This window comes from Ursus arctos, unplaced genomic scaffold, assembly GCF_023065955.2.
Source record: "Ursus arctos isolate Adak ecotype North America unplaced genomic scaffold, UrsArc2.0 scaffold_22, whole genome shotgun sequence".
NCBI classification, from domain to species: domain Eukaryota; kingdom Metazoa; phylum Chordata; class Mammalia; order Carnivora; family Ursidae; genus Ursus; species Ursus arctos.
The window spans coordinates 17,021,409-17,038,320 of record NW_026622897.1 but is presented as its reverse complement, the minus strand read 5'-3'; positions in this window follow the sequence as shown (position 1 = coordinate 17,038,320).

Here is a 16,912-nt window from a genome sequence, read left to right as displayed (position 1 = left end):
GCCAGGCTACGTTCCCTTTTTATATACAAGGAAGCCAGCTGGGGTTTACCCAGGATCATAGGATGTACACCCAGGAATGTTTAGACTTAATCCCAGGTCATTCTTGAACTAGGGCACTTCTTACCATTCCATACTTGCTTTGGGAATTAGATAGTTTCTTTGAGGCCTCAGTGCTGCCTTAATACTTTATCCTCTTTCTGCAGAAAATCTTCTCGATGGTCCCTCTTCAATGACTTGGTACCCTAGGCTCATTTAATGCCCCTTCTCTGTAAATAAGACCTTCCTCTTGAGTCAGCAAACTCCCCAGGGCCGCCCTGACAACAATACATCCTTCGGCCCTGGCGGGTCTCCAAACCCTCTCTCCAGCTGATTCTACCTGGACAACCTCCCCGCCTGGAATTTCTGGTCAGTGCCCAACCAAAGGTAAGCCAACAAAAGCAGGGTGAGAAGAAGGAAGTAATTTGCGAGCCGCTTAAACAAATGCATATGAAAATTCCTGGCAAATGGCACGCTTTCGCTTTCCAACTGCAAGCCAGCCCTGGGTAGAAATAATTCAGGTTTTCTTGCTGAGCTCACGGATTATTTGTCCATCATTCACATCTGCACTGATAAAATAACTCTCAAGAGGGATTTTTCCTTTGTACCTGGGTTTGCTGGGTCTCCTCTTTCACGCTTTCCCTCCCTAGTTATGGTGTTCTTTGCACTCTCTCTTTCTCTCAGTTGTTTGAAATCTTCTCAATCAATGACACCCCCCCCCCATCTCTCCTCGCCAAGATATTTGGGAGCTTTTTCTCTCAGACAGGTCAGGGTGTCTTACTAGGGATACTGTGAAATATGCAGGCTAGTAAGGATGCCTGGATCATGACCACGGTGTCCATTCTTTGTGCTATGTTTACATCTCGGGAAAATGATCACCATCTTTGCTTCTTTCCAGCCCACGCTCATCATAATTTTTCCTGACCACTTGGAGACGGAGAAAGGGTAACAGTGGCAAGGATTTATTTCTCTTCCTTGATATCTGTGAATAAATTGCATCATTCCAATGAGATCTGGACTCCTACAACAGACTCTCCCTGCCTGCTGGCTTGGCTGTGTTTTCTGTTCTGCAGACAACAAAAGATGACAGGTTGTAAGTTCCAGCATCAGAAGAGAGCAACTGGCTTCCGTTGGCAACCTTGCTTGTTAACTGGCAGCTTCGAGAAACAAGGCTCCCTGGGTCATCTGAGGACAGGCAGGGGTTGATGAGTTTGAAAGTGGAAGAAGAAGCAAAGAAAGGGTTGACTTGAATTCTGTGGTGCCTGTAGTGCCATGGCCCCCTCTCCCTCTGCACCTCCCTTCCCCTCCGGAGCTCGTCTCCCTCTCATTCCCCGTCGTGGTAGCAGGGTCCGATTGTAAGAAATATAATAAGAAGCACACCCATTCCAGAAGTTGTCTTCTCAGTAAATGTCTCTCTATCCTCTACCACAAACCTAGCGAGGCTGGGAGTCTCTGATGCCAGTAAGAAAAAAAATCCACCTATTTGGGTTCTACGGCAGACTCCCAGATGCTTAATTTTAATTCAATATTCCAAACCTAGTTCGGTTACAAATAGGGGGTCAATGACTTTTAATAAATTTTTTTCAATAAACACTTCATTTTGGAATAATTTTAGATTTACAGAAAAGTTGAGCACGCACAATTCCCATAGACCCTTCACGCAGTTTCTAGGAGATCAATTTTAATACTTAACTGAGTTTAGGCTAATGCTTTAAATAGGACCAAAGTAGACTTTTAGGCTGTTTTCGGTCTGCCTAATCAGCAGCATCTCTCTGCTCCTCAGCACTACAACCCTCCCAGTGCCTTCCGCAAGCCCTCCTCCGGCTCTAGGTGAAGACTGACCAGCGTAAGAAGAATGAAAGCAGACCCAGCCACACGTTCTGGCCCTCAGCCCCAAGCTTCCCTTATGGACAGCTCAGTCAGCCCTTTGGTCCCAGATCTGAGCAAAGGCACATGGGGCATCTGCCTCATTCCCCAGGAGGAGTGTCCTCATCAGCCCACCTGAGTCAAGAACTATGCCCTTAATTCTCAGCATAGGGAACCACTCAGTCCCTTGACCTTGACTTTTGTCTGCCCTTTCTATGACTCCCAGGGGTTCTGCCCAGCTCCTGCTACTTGCCCGGATGGATTCCTGATGCCGTCTGTGGGCCTGGGTCACTACTTGCTTGAAATAAGGTCCATCGGCACCACACTTTCCAGATTTTGTATCTTGGCTGCTGGGCTAAACTTTCTCTGGATCCCTACACTCAGAGAATGAACTAATCTAGGCCCTCATCCAGACCCCTCCAGAGCTTCTCCGAGCTGCTGAAACTGAGAAGGCTGTGCTTAATTACGTCATGCGTTATGATGATACTCGCTGTTTGCAGTCCTTTTTATACAAACATTTACTATCCATTACCTTTTGGGCTCCATCATTGAGGTTTATGGAGATGAATAATAAAACCTGACTTTCAAAGAGCTCACGATCTAGCAGAAGAAACAGGCAAGAACATGGGGCTCCTGGGTGGCTCAGTTGGTTAAGCGTCTGACCTTGATTTCAGCTCAGGTCATGATCTCAGGGTCCTGGGATGGAGCCGTGAGTCAGTTTCTGCACTCAGTGAGGAGTCTGCTTAAGAGTCTCTCTCTCCCTCTCCCTCTGCCTCCCTGCCCCACTCATGCTCTCTCTCTCTCTCTCAAATAAATAAATAAATCTTTTAAAAAAGAAACAGGGAAGAACAGAGTCGTACAGCAGAGCCATTGTTATGAGGAAGCTAGCCCAGGATAAGTGAATAGGTAGGATTCAATTCCCTAAGGGGTACCCATAGGAAGAAACGCAGATTTGCAAAGAACAATAAGGGGCACCATTTTGGACGTATTATATTTGAAGTAACTACAGCATCTCCAGATAAAGGTGTCCATTACGTGTCAGATAGAAAAGCCTGGGGAGGGAAGAGAAACATGGGCTGAACTTTTGGGGTTACTAGATAGAGAGACAGATTGAATCTTGAGGCTACCCAGAGATCATAGATAGAAGGAGAAGAGATTCAAAGGGGGTCTGGGAGAAATCAGCACTTATGGGACAAGGGGAACAATACTGAGTCATGTCAAACGCATCCTTCTGACTTGGAGTGTACAAGGCATGGGAGAAGGGGTACGTATGCATATCCTCTCTCCCTAGAGCCTCAGCGATCTTCCTGTAGTGTTGTTGGCCCAGGCAGGCAGCCGTTGGGTATCTCTCCATGCTGCCACTGGAAAAAGAATCAAGAAAGCCCAGAGTCATGCCTTCCGCTACTAAGGCACGAGAGGACTCATTCTCCTCTGAGTTGTTCTGGGTATCGGTGGAAGGAGGAAACTGAGGAGCAGTTAGCCATATCCACAGTCCCTGAATAGATTTCACTATCCTTCATGTGGGGCTAAGACATGGGTCATTAAGTGGCATTCTGAGAAAAGTGATCTGTGTTCCTAAGACAGGAATCGCCCGAGAGTAATTGGAACTGGTTAAGAGTGGGTTGGAACTGGTAAATGCCCAGGTCCCCAAAGAGCTTCCAAGACAACGAGGACCCCCAAATAGCCTGGTTAGTAAAGGATAAACTCTGTTGGAAACTAGAAAAACAAGTATGTGTGATCTGTATCCATACAACGAAAGAGAGAGAGAGAAATGTGCAATTGTAATAGTAGCACCCAGAAGTATAACAGACACATTGAAGCTTCCAAATTATTTCTTGTGTTGAATGAACTGAGCTATGACTAATAGTGAACATTGTTTTAAAGCTCCAGAACATAGAAAAAGTAGTACAGACACGGCACGGTGGGTCCTGTCAGCTCCCTGTTTTCAAGGCTAGTCTATGATATATATATGAACATTAGTTGTTTCCCTGGGAAATTTAAGAACACAATATGGGTTGCTCTTGAATGTCCTACCTGAAAACATTTCTTTAAAAACTCTTACGTCCCCAGCAACAGATCAGATGGGCTCTCAAGCCACTTCTGTCCATCTGACCTGGAAGAGGCTCTCATAGAGGTATTTTTAAGTAGCACAGATGAGTTATTGTCCGGCACTGAGGTATCTAAAGACTGCAAGCAAAGACTACCCTTATCCCGTTAATAGAGAAGCCCAGCGCCTTGATAAGGCACCCTATATCTATGTGACTAGATATCCTGGAACGAGCGCACCTGGAGACAGAATACAGGAAGGGACCAATCCCTGCTGACAATGAACCCACTGATGTTGTAGTTGGGGGTGGAGGTCGGGGGTGGGGAGAAGGCTGGAAACTGGAAGGAAGTCTGGGAATTGTATGCAAGACTATTGGAGTGTAATTTTTTTCTCATCAGTCTAGAAAGTTTTCACATTATTTGTCCTAAAACATTTCTGCAATCTCATGCCCTGAGAATATGGAAAAGAAGATTCATTATCTCATTTGATTTCCTCAGCATTCCTATAAAGAACAGATATCAACGTGCCCGATTTTTGGGAGGGAAAGCAGAAAGTTCATTTATTTATCCAGCAAATAGCTTTCGAGCACCTATCAAGTACCAACACCTATTACGTGATGAGCATAAGACAGGATCTTGGCTCTTACGCAGCTTGCAAATCTGAGGGAGGCAGATAATAAGCAAGTAAATGAGTAAACACGCTTTCAAATTCCAATAATAGTAAAGGGCAATGAGTATTGTAGACTGCATTATTTGTTCAAATTTTTTACTGCTCCTCTCTCATGCCATTCGCTATGGGGCATATCTCTGGGCACCCCTCTCCCTGTACGAAGTGCATTCGTACTTCCCTGAGATCCAGCTTGGATGTAGGATGCGCTCGGACCAATGAACCATGAGTGGCCGTGATCTCTGCCACATCTAGGCTAAAGTTAAACAACCACTGTGTGGTTTTACCATTGCTTTTTTCCCCTCTGGGTCAAGAATTGAGTGTCCCGGGGGCACCTGAGTGGTTCGGTCAGTGAAGCATCTGCCTTCGGCTCAGGTCATGATTCCAGGGTCCTGGGATCAAGACCCGCGTTGGGCCCCCCTGTCAGGGTGGGGAGTCTGCTTCTCCCGCTCCCTCTGCCCCTCCCCCGCACTTGGGATTTCTCTCTCTTTCTTTCAAATAAATAAATAAAATCATAACAAAACAAAACAAAAAGAATTGAGTGTCCCAGATAGGAATTGTCTTCGCCTCTGTGAATGAAGACAGCACATGGAGGAGAACCTCAGCTTTCCCACAGCCAATGTGAATGAGACAAGAATGAGAACAAATCCTTTGGGGCTGGAAGCCACTAGGATTTGGGGACGGCTTGTGATTGCAGCACGACCTAGTGAGATCTGATCAGTACAAAGTGTATGTTTGGGTGTTGGGATGGGAGACAGAAAGAGGTTTTTTTTTTTTTTTTAAAGATTTTATTTATTTGACAGAGATAGAGACAGCCAGCAAGAGAGGGAACACAAGCAGGGGGAGTGGGAGAAGAAGCAGGCTCATAGCGGAAGAGCCTGACGTGGGGCTCGATCCCATAATGCCGGGATCACGCCCTGAGCCGAAGGCAGACGCTTAACCGCTGTGCCACCCAGGCGCCCCAGAAGGAGGTTTTTGAGAGGGTCTCTGAGAGCCTGTCTTAGGAGCTGATGTTTTTATTGCCCGGCCGGAGGTGACTGTGTGGCCAACATAATATACTAAGTTTTCCTGAGCCTGTTTAGGCCGTTTCCCTACAAATGACACTGTATTCACAGAAGGGCTGGATTCGGAGTGAAATTTACAGAGCACATAATGGAAAGATGCATAACTGAATTTCTATGTAGATTCATGAAAATTCCAAATGATTTCTGAAGCATTGATGTTTGGATTAAATCTAAAGCATGTTTTGGGGCAAGCTCCTTGTTCCTTCATTTTAAATCTGTACGGATCTTCAGGGAACTGGAATCCATGTGTTTCTCATTCATTTACACTTGCCTCATCAAAATACAGTTTGGAAGAATCACTTGATGTTTTAAGATCTTGAAATCATAGTTTCCTTCCCAAACTGGGAAGCTGCCTCTCCTGTGGTCTGCACCTCAAAGAAAGAAAGTATGTCCATTCCTTCGGGGTGTGGTGAGGTCCCCAGCTCAGACCGCCCCTCCCCCTTGGCCACAATGAAAAGTCCTCCCAATGTGGCCTCTTATCATCACTGCATTGCCATCTGCCAAATTAAACCACAATGTCCAGCCGTATGGAACCAGACATATATCTTTCAAGAAAATGAAAGACTCAAAACCCTAGCGTCCAACAATTCTCCAGGCACCTACTCTTTTCACGGACACTTAATTCTTTTCTTTGCAACCGGGTCAACTTCAATATTTTGTATCTTGTTTCTAACTGATAAGAAGAGTAAGTTTAGAATCTTGCTTCTTTAATATTTAGGAAAATATAAAACATTTTTAGCGTGGCATAACTAGCCCTTTGTCCTTTACACTGAATTATGATGTTACTCTCTCTTCCTCAATACCAAACCACTTGTAATTCCTCAAACATGACCTGTGTCTTCTCCTTTGCAAATGCTGTTCTCACTCGCTGGGATGCCCTTATCCCCTAGACCACCAGGTGCCTTCCTGCTCTTCCTTCTAGATTCTGCTAAAAGGTTTCTTCCCCTGTGATCTCCATGCAATTACGTGCTTCATCTCCAGTGTTCCCACATGGCCATGCGCCTACTTGCATTAACGTTTATCTCCTGGTGTTATAATTATTTATACACAGAATCATCTCCTCCAATAGATTTTGTCCTATTTGAGGGCAGGTAACAGGCCTTATTGTCCTAGTTTCCATCTCATTGCCAGAATAAGATGCCTCAACCACCATTCGCTGGTTGAATAAATGGTTAAATATGTACTCGGCTAAATGACACTGAACCGTCATTACCAGATCCTTATTGCAGTGAGAAAAAAAAAAAAAAATATATATATATATATATATATATATTGGATTGGGGAAGTGAGGTTCCAAGTTTCACCTATAATAAAAAATCTCAGAATTTAACATTTTCTCAAATTAATACAGAAAGAGAGAGAGAGAGAACACCCCTACTGAAGAGAAAGCAGAAAGAAAGGAGGCAAGCCAGCCAATTATCCAGGGAATTCAGACAGTGTAACATAGTCTGGATAGGGTGGAGAGTCAGTTCTCAACTGCTCTCCAGGTCTGCAATGTTCCACATAATTATGCTTTTATAACTTTTCTGAGGTTGTTCTTTCCCTCCCTCTACCCTTCTCTAAGGCTTGTTGCTAACCCAGTTCAAATCTCTGAAAGTGCTGAATTTTCAACAATTAAACTGAAGGCATAGTTTCTGGGGAAGGTAGGGGAAGAGCAGGCAGGGGTTTTTTTTAATGATTTTTCACATATAAATGTATATACATATATAAATATATTTACATAAAATATATGTCTCACATGTACATCCATACACACATGCACAAATAGGCATATATATTTCATATATGTGACTATACATAAATATATATATATATTATGTGTGTATATATGTATATACGTAGAGAGAGAAGTAATAGAGCATGTGTGTTTGTGTGTACGTGTGCCCATGTTCATTTAACCTTGGATGTGAATACATTTTCAGGCCAATTTAAATCCAAATTGCCTAATTACCATGTTGCCTTAAAGGAAAATTCTGGATTTACTTTGTGTGGAAGACAAAAAAAAAAATGGACGAATGAAGCACCCACTATTACAACAATAAGAAGCACAATAAAAACTGGTTGGATTTTGGTCATAGTGTTTTGAGTAGCAGAAAGAAGAAATAGATGATTTTTTTAAATGAGAAACTAAGCAAATAATTCAAACAAAATATACCTGTCTTCTTTTGAAGCAATGAAGTGATCAGTCAAAAACTCCCCTCCTACCTCTCCTTGACTCACACCTCTGAGAATCTCACAGAATGGTTTTTTTTGTTGTTGTTGTTTTGTTTTTTTGGGTTTTTTTTTTTTTTTTTTTTTTTTTTTTTTTTTTTTGCTTGTTTTGTTAAAACTATGGATTGAGGAGCAGTGAGGGAGAGCTAGGGGATAAACTTCATTGGGTATTTCAGAGTCAGAAAATCTTGACTCCCATTAAAACTGTGAGCCCTGAGAAGTATGAAGCAGTGATTCTTATCTCCTGAAGAGTTTTACCATCATCAATGCTCACAGTAGGCTGATGAACTGGGAGTGGGTGACCTTAATAGATATAACTGTGTATGGGTTCATTGTACCATGAAATTAAATTTTAAATCTGAATTGATGAACAAAAATGCCAGTTTGATATTTTTGAACAATAGTTTCGATAGTTTTGTAACTCTTTCCTTTCCATGAGAATTGACCTGAATTTGGGACTGTGCAAGGAAGCTCCCCACTTCTAAAGACTGTATCTGAAGCCCTGGGACGACTTAGTGAATTTCAAATACTTGATCCATGGGGGAGCTTCTCCAAGTCTTTTTTCCTTTCCTCCTTCTCCTTCTTCCTCTGCAGAGCCATGGCCTCTCTTCCCTCTGGCTTGTGCCACTGACTTCCATCCATAGCCTCCAGAGCCCTGCTCTGTGAACATTCCCAACAATCACAATCTCCTCCACTCTTTTTTGGCTGAGGTGTCTCCCTTTTTGGTCCATGGAAATATCCTATTTCTCCTCCTTTCTTTCATAAGAAAGATCATTTAAAAAAGGGTCTATATTTGCTTCTTCACTCTTCCATCACTCATGCACTCATTTGTTGACACCACGTAACTTAGCTTCTGCCACAATCACTTAGGTAACTTGCCAAATCCCATGGCCTCTTCGCAGCCCTTGTCCTATCTGCTCTCTCCTGGCATTGGGCATTGTTACTCCTGGCCTTCTTCTTGAGTATCTCATCTCTGGCTTCTAGGAAAAGGACTCCTCCTATTCTTTTGTTGACTCACTTCTCTTTGCTGTGTGTTTCAGCATGCTTCCCAAGTGGCCTTTATCTGACTCTCCTGCCTCCTGCCCTTTGCCTTCACCCTCCGCAGTCTCCTCCTTTCTTCTGGTTTTAATCGTCACTGCTTCACGTGACTTTCAAATCTGTACTCTCTATGTGGCCTCTCATCTGAGCACTTGCCCCACATTCTTATTTACCTTCTTGATACTTCCACACGGATGTCTTCTTAGCAGTTCAGCATCAGTATGATTCAAAACCAAATCATCACCTATTTCTTCATACCCGCATCTCATCCTGACTTCCCAGTAAAGAAGGAATGAGACACATGACGATATAATTCAGAAACTTCCAAGTTCTGAGCAGTGAAGAGCTGGAGTGGGGGAGGGGAACAATATCGACGAATCTGTGCCATCCCTCTATAGGGCATTTTTAGGGGCATCTCTTCATTTGTATCTTTACTCACTTCCTATTCATTCGCTCACCATTTATTCATTCATTTATTCATCCTTCCATCCATCCACCCTTCCATCCCTCCCTTCCTTTCCTCATTCATTCAAAAAGCAGTAACTATGCCTCTTATTTTGTCAAGAATACAAATATGAGTAAGACTCATTATCTCTGACTTTAAGGAATTTTGTAGGAAGAGACAAGAATTGCATGAAGTGTTTCAGATAATGATAGAAATACTCAAAATTTGGAACACCAAGTAAGATATGGTCAGTATCATTGAGGAGAGAGAAATTCAAGAAATCTTCAAAAACAGGTGGCACAAGACACATCTTAAATGATGAGTTGGTGTTCATCACGTGCTCAGGCCCAAGATGCTGCATGAACGAACACCGGGGTCTCAAACAGCCTTGTGTCCTAAAGATGAGGAGGGTAAAACCACTGGCAGTCAGAACCAAAGAAGTGGGCAGGGCCAAATGGTGAAGAGGCTTGTACTTACCGTAAGAGCTTGAGCTTTATCCTGAAGTCCTTGGGGAGTCACTGAATAACTTGGGATGAGAAGTTGCCAACTGGGAAGGTGCAGTGTCGTCTTCTCCTTGGGCTCCTGCTACCAGCACCCTGCCCGGCTTTAGCATCTACTGTTCCGGCTTTAATCTCTGACCCAGGTGGGAACATAGCCTCCCTTCCTTGCCTCTCCTCTTCCCCACTCTTGGGACAGCTGGAATCATTTCCACTTCTCAAATAGAGCTTTACTAAATGCTAAAGGGAAATAAAAGGAAATTGCTGGAGAAATGTCATCTGTAAGACATAGTCTAGTTTCCGAAGTACAGATGTATGAGTCTACCATTCTGTTAGAAAGAGCTGAGATCTACTTGGTTTCCAAATCTCTTTCTGCTATTTATACCCCTCTGACCACTGGTACCACTTCTTCTACCATCACCACTCTCACTCTCTCCCCCAGCAGCAGTCCAGGAGTTAGCATATATTAAACACATACCTGGTGCCAGTCGCCATGCTGGTTGCTTTCTTGATAATGCCTCGTTTAATCCCAATTAAAATAAATAAGTTAAATCAATGATATATTTATCAATGTTTCATTGACATAAAGGAGCTCCCCCTAAGATCACACAGCAAGGGAGTGACAGAACGAACAGTCCGTATCAGCCAGGATTAGCAGGTTCAAGGTGCTTTTCTGTCATGCTTGGCAATCAGAACCATTCATACAAAGGTGCCTAGCTCATTGCAGCTCATGCTAAATACTTGCTGGACACTTGCTCTTGCTCTTTCTGCTTCAAAGTGACTTCTCTTCTTTCTAGTTCCTTTGCCCAACAGAGCACTTTACTGGGATGGGAGAATAACGCTTCTCACCTCAAAGCACTTGATCAGAGCTAAGACTCTTGTAATTCTCTTGAACAGAGCATTCTATGGTGAAGGATGGAGTGGGAGAAGTGTCGATCGGACATGTAGTCACTTGTATGTGGCCCAAAGCAAAAATAATAGATGTGATTCAAACGTGTTTTACTTCTTGTCATCCCTTTGGATTAAGGGCTTTAGGGGGAGAAGGAAGTAGTAAAGAGACAACAGCATCCTTTGCTTGTGTAGTTTTGAGAGGATTCCTCATGCATTGTACAGGCTTTTGATTTGCTTATTTCCAACAATTGAACCAAACAAATCATCTTCAGATGTAAAACGAAATAATCAATCCGTTCTGGATTTAGTGTAATACTGCCAATGCAAGGGATCTCCAGAGGCCACGTACCTCTCTTCAGAACCGACTCTCAGGGGACTTGCCAACGAGGTCCTGAGGCAGGCTGTCCCTTTCCTCAAAAAATGAAGATTATAATAACAGTTCATTATCATCATCAATGTTTATGAAGCCTGTGCCATGTTCTGGGCACATCTTCAACTGTTTTGTATATCACACAATAACCCTCTAGCATAGGAATTATCATCGCCATTTTTGAGATGAATACACTGAAGTTTTGATAGTTGGGTAACTTCATGTCCCAGAGTTGAATTTCAGAACTAGGTGGGACTAATTTCCATGCCTTTCTTAGCATCAGCAAGTCAGGCTACAGGGTTACGCGAACCTTCCTTGCTATTCAAGACTCAAGGCTGCTGTTTCCCATCAAGACACCTGTATTCTGTCTTCTCCTTTTGTATGTTAAGTCCCCACCCAGGACACCTGTGTGCCCACTGCCATAGATTAAGGCTCTGCCTCTATCTTTGTATGTGTTTTGGGACCTCCCAGGACCGGCTTCAGTCTATTAACACCCCTTCATCAATATTCTCTGCCTCTTGTCTATCTTTCCAATTTGACCTGAAATTAATGATGCTGACTGCAGCCTCTGAATTCATGGAAACACACAGCCTCTCTTTCTGCACAAAGCTCAGCAAGGGCTTTCTACACTCTCCAGCAAGGGCTCTGTCTTGTATTTCCTGCCACCCACTGCACCCACCTTGGAAGCACTTCCTATCTCCCTGCCGTATTCAGCAGACACCCCTTACTGGCCCAGACAAAGAGACTAATGAAATGGGCCATGTGGCAATGTTAATGAGAAATCAGAAATCAGACGTTCTGAAGAAAAGCCACAGTGATAAAGAACTGTCAACAATTTTGTTCCAGAGGCAATGACGTCACTTGCAGGGATCATAGCCACTCAAATTGGAAGGCTCCAAATTCTGCCTTCCCTGCTGTGTGTATGTGTGTAATTATTTACTTGAACATGGAAATGGAATCTTTAGAGAAGCAATTACCATGCAGAACAGACAGCTCTTCCTTCCTAAATTCAAATGGTGTGGTGCAGCTATTGCAAATTGGCCCAATTTCCTACATCATCTCTAAGTCCCAACTCTTCCCTGGTGCTCGAGTGCAAAGCCGCTCAAGGAAGATCAAGTATCTGCCCACCTCTTTGCCGAGGGAATAATTATTTATAGGCTTAGGAGTTTTCTGAAGCATAAGCAATAATAATGACTTAAATCATCATCACCACCGTCATGGGCTTATTTGGCACTTTACGGTGTGATCACAAAATGCTTCCACACCTAATTTATACTCTGATCCTTATGAAAACCACCCCGTGAGTTAGGTATTGCTGAACCGATTTTATATAAGGAAATAGAGGCTCAAAGAGGAAAGCTACAGAGAATGGAGCTGGTGCTAGCTCCAGGCCTCTTGACTTCTAGGTGAGGCTTATTACATCATATCGGGCTGTGTGGTCAGGGATGGATGACAGTTACGTGGACAAGCAATGTGGCACAGTGGTTCAGATGAAAAATGTGGGGGGCAGATTCCTTGGGGTTCAAGTTTTAGCTTTGATTCCTGCTCTTTGCTTGGCCTTGGACAAGTCTCAACTCTATTTTCTCACTTATAAAATGGAGTGAAGGGGTACCCGGGGTGGTTCAGTCGGTTAAGTGTCTGACTCTTGGTTTCGGCTCATGTTGTGATCTCAGTGTCGTGAGATCAAGTCCCACGTCATGCTCCATGCTCAGTGAGGAGTCTGCTGTGATTCTCTCTCCTTCTCCCTCCGCCCCTCCCACTTGTATGCACTCTCTCTAGCTCTCTCTAAAAATAAACAAATCTTCAAAATAAAATAAAATGGAGCTAAAATGTCTATTCATGATACTTAAGTAAAATTTTTAAAAAATCATGCCTGTAGAGTACTCAGGCTCAATACAATGTTTGATACACAGTAGGTGCTCAATAAATGGAATTGTATCACAAGAAGGTCACATTCGTCCTTCTTTTATTCAGAAATATAAAAATCTCTGAAAATCAAAAAAATTTAAATAATTTATTTCATAGCAAAACCCAACCTAAGTGGATCTGAAATTACTTTTGTACTACTTTTTTTTATTTTTTAAAAAGTGTCTTTAACTCTGGTTTACCCAATATTCATGAAATTGGCTGCAGAAATATTATTGCTTTGCTACCACAGACTCCTTGGGTGTCTTACACAATATTCAGTCTATATACCATAGTACCTTTCTTTTTTTTAAAGATTTTTATTTATTTATTTGACACACACACAGAGAGAGAACACACACAAGTAGGCAACGCAATAAGCAGAGGGAGAGAGAAATGCAGGCTCCCCATTGAGTAGAGAGCCAAATGAAGGGCTTGATCCCAGGACCCCGGGATCCTGACCTGAGCTGATGGCAGACACTCAACCGACTGAGCCACCCAGATACCCCTATCACTTAGCCTGCCAGTCAATGCAGAGTTCAGAAGGCCTGGAGCTGGAATGAAAATCTTGCAAAGGGTTAGCCACCGGGATGGTTAAGCCACGGTGGGTTGGAGAGAGGTGAGGCTCAAATGTCAGAGAAAGCAAGCAAGGACTCTGAGTGCCAGGGTCAGAAAAAAGACTTGTACCGGTGTAGGCTCTCCAAGAGGCAAACACCAAGACACAAGTAAATATGTAAGAGGTTTACTGGAGGAAACACCCTTACAGGGTAAGGGCTGGGGAGCACAAAAAATGGGGTGTAGTCTTCTGATTGCTATGCTGCTCTGACACTTGTAAAGGAAAAAGAGCAGAGAGGAAGAGTAAGGAGGAAGAGGTCAGGTGGCAGCACAGCATGGAGATGTCAGCCAGGCTGATGGGGAGCCCTGAGCACAAGTTTGTTAGGAAAGAACTACACTGGGCAGGCGCAGCCCAGTTCTAGTGCCTCCCCTTAGAGACCGTGGCCTTGGCCCCAACGCTATAGAGGACCCAAAGGTGCAGCAGCTGGAGGTCATCAGATGCACTCTTCATGGCAGTCCTCTTGAAGGCAGCTCTGAGGGGCTTAGCTCTATGGCGGCCACAAAAGCCAACTTTTGTCAGAGAAGCCAACTTTTGTCAGATGTATTTCTGGCCGAAATGCATCAAAATCAGAGCAAATGGGAAACAAGTAAAGTGAATTGAGAATTTTATTATAGTAATATTAAAATTACAGGGCACCTAGGTGGCTCAGTCAGTTAAACATCCGACTCTTGATCTCAGGTCAGGTCTCAATCTCAGGGTCATGATTTCAAGCCTGGCATGTAGCCCACTTTAAAAAAATACTAAAATGATGAGACAATCTCTGAAGACCTCAGGGGATATATATATCCACAACTCACCTCTCTGACTAGAGGGTTTGTGGATGGGTCCAGATAGCTTAGGAACAGGGCACAGTTTCTGATGCTCAGGGATTGTCTCCAGTTCACCCCACTGTATGCAGGAAAGAGAAGGAATTACTGACCCAGTTCCCTGTGGTCCTTCAGAGCATTCACACCACACCTCCTCCTTTCAGTCCTTACACATGCCGCTCATGGAATTCCAACACAATGCCCTAGACACAGGAGACGCCCTGCAGGCAAGGTCCATGGTCTAGTACAGAGGCTGGAAAGTGTTGCTTCCCAGGTCTGATGGCTCCACTCAGGATAGAAGGCTGTCTTTCTCCTTGTCCCTCCTTTGGCCTTTTCTACCACCCTCTGACATCACCAGAATGCTCATTTAAGAATTTAAGCTGAATATTTTGGAACTGGTCTTGATGGAAGGCAAGGAAACTTGCTCGAGTTGGCAGACAATTCAATTCGAGGACTGGAAATCTGAGTCAATAGGTGTTTTCTTCGAAGATCAACACTAATATATTTAGTGCTATTGAACTTTATTAAATATGTATTGGTTCTTTTTATTCTCAGCCTAAAATCATTCTAAATGTATTCAGCAAGCAAATGAGTATTCAGAGCTGATGAGCAAGCTGAGAGTCAGACTGCATCAAGGCCCCGTCTCCAAGCTCATGGCATGTACCCAGGCTCAGCTACAAGAGTCAATGAGGTGTACTGAGCTGACTCCATATGGCTCTCGGCACACCTCTTGATGGAATATTCTCCTGCTGACCAGGTAGTCATGTGCCCTCCTAATGCCAGTGGAAATTGAGGACGTGCATTGAGGACAAACTACGGTACTCCAAAAGCAAGAGAAGTATTTGGACATTGTCATTTTGAAAGCAGAAGGACTTGAAGAAATGAAATGCAGCATGCCCTTCTACAAGCAGCCCCATCTGGCTCTCCTTACAGCCCATGTGTGGCCCTCAGCTCACCTTTCAGGAGAATAGCTCATGTCCATGTGAGCTGAAGAAGAAAGACATGACTTTTTAATTACAGAACTTAGGCTAAGTAATACATGTATCTAAAAACTAAAGAGGATATATTTCATAAACTTTGAGATCTCTTTTAAGGCAAAAGTTCTAAGGAACTCCTAAGTAAAAATTTAAAGGTATTATGCAGGAGTTAAAAAAAAAAAAGCCAAGTTCAAGCTGTTCAGCCCCTGCCAGGCTTCCATCCATGGCTTTAGAGAAGTTTGTGCTCTGACGTACAGATGTGACTATTTGAGTTTTGATTGGAATGAGTCCTTTTTGATATGCAGCATATAACAGCTTCTGCCCCTAGAAGAAAAGGGAGATGTATGCCTATCAATCTCTAGATTTCATGATAGAGCATGAAGTTTGGAGTCATGGACTTGGGGTCAAATTCTGCCTACCCCACATCACAGGTGCAATAAATATGGGCCTCTCATGGCTGATACGAAGCTGAAATATGTCCACATTTCAATGAACAAAATGCTTGTTAATAGAATGTGTTAACAAAAATGGCAATTCCCTCCATGACCCAAAGACCAGAATCATAAGGGATTTTGTCATCTCTGTGATTCTCTTTAATTTAAAAGAATGAATGAATCTATGGAGTCATGGGAGAGGCAGGTATAACCAAGTAGAAGAGAATGGTGCTCCCTAATCCCAGACAACTATGTACTCAAAGGTAAAAATCATCACCACTCTATTCCCATGTGGCACGTCTCTCTAAGAGGGAAAGCGGGCTTCACACACAGAAGGGAGAAAAACATTCTCCACATATACCTGCCAGTGGCACTAACACGTGGTTCTGGGGACAAATTACATAATCCTGCAGCCAATAGCCAATAGTATCAGCTCTGAGAGAGTCACAGGGAAATAATGTTAAAGTTTAAAAACCATTATACTGTCTCCGGAAGAATGCCCAGGGAGACCCGCAGGGCAGCAGAGAAGGAGCTAAAATAGAACAAGTTTTTAAAAATGCATTGTATTGGTAATCCATTGCTGTGTAACAAATTATTCCAAACTCCAAGGCTTAAAACAATAAATAGTATTTCACAGTTTATGTGGCTCAGAAATCCAGGAGTAGTTTAGCTGGGTACAACCGACTCAGGATCTCCCGTGCGTTAAAGTCAAGGTGCTGGCTGGGGTTGCAGTTATCTCCAAGCTGCGCTGGGAGGGATCCACTTCTAAGATCACTAACGTGCTTGTTGCCAGGCCTATAGGCTGCCTGAGTGTCCTCACACCTTAGCAACTGTCTTCCCTCTCCTCAGGGCTACTCAGGACATGGCAGCTGGCTCCTTTCAGAATAAGTGAATCAAAAGGGAGTGAGGGTGAAGATGGGAAATTCTTTCTAGACAGTCTTTTTATAAACTAATATTGGAAGTGGCATCTCACGATTTCTACTCTATTCTGTTCACCAGAATTGAGTCATGAAGTGCAGCCTACACTCACGGGGAGGGGAATT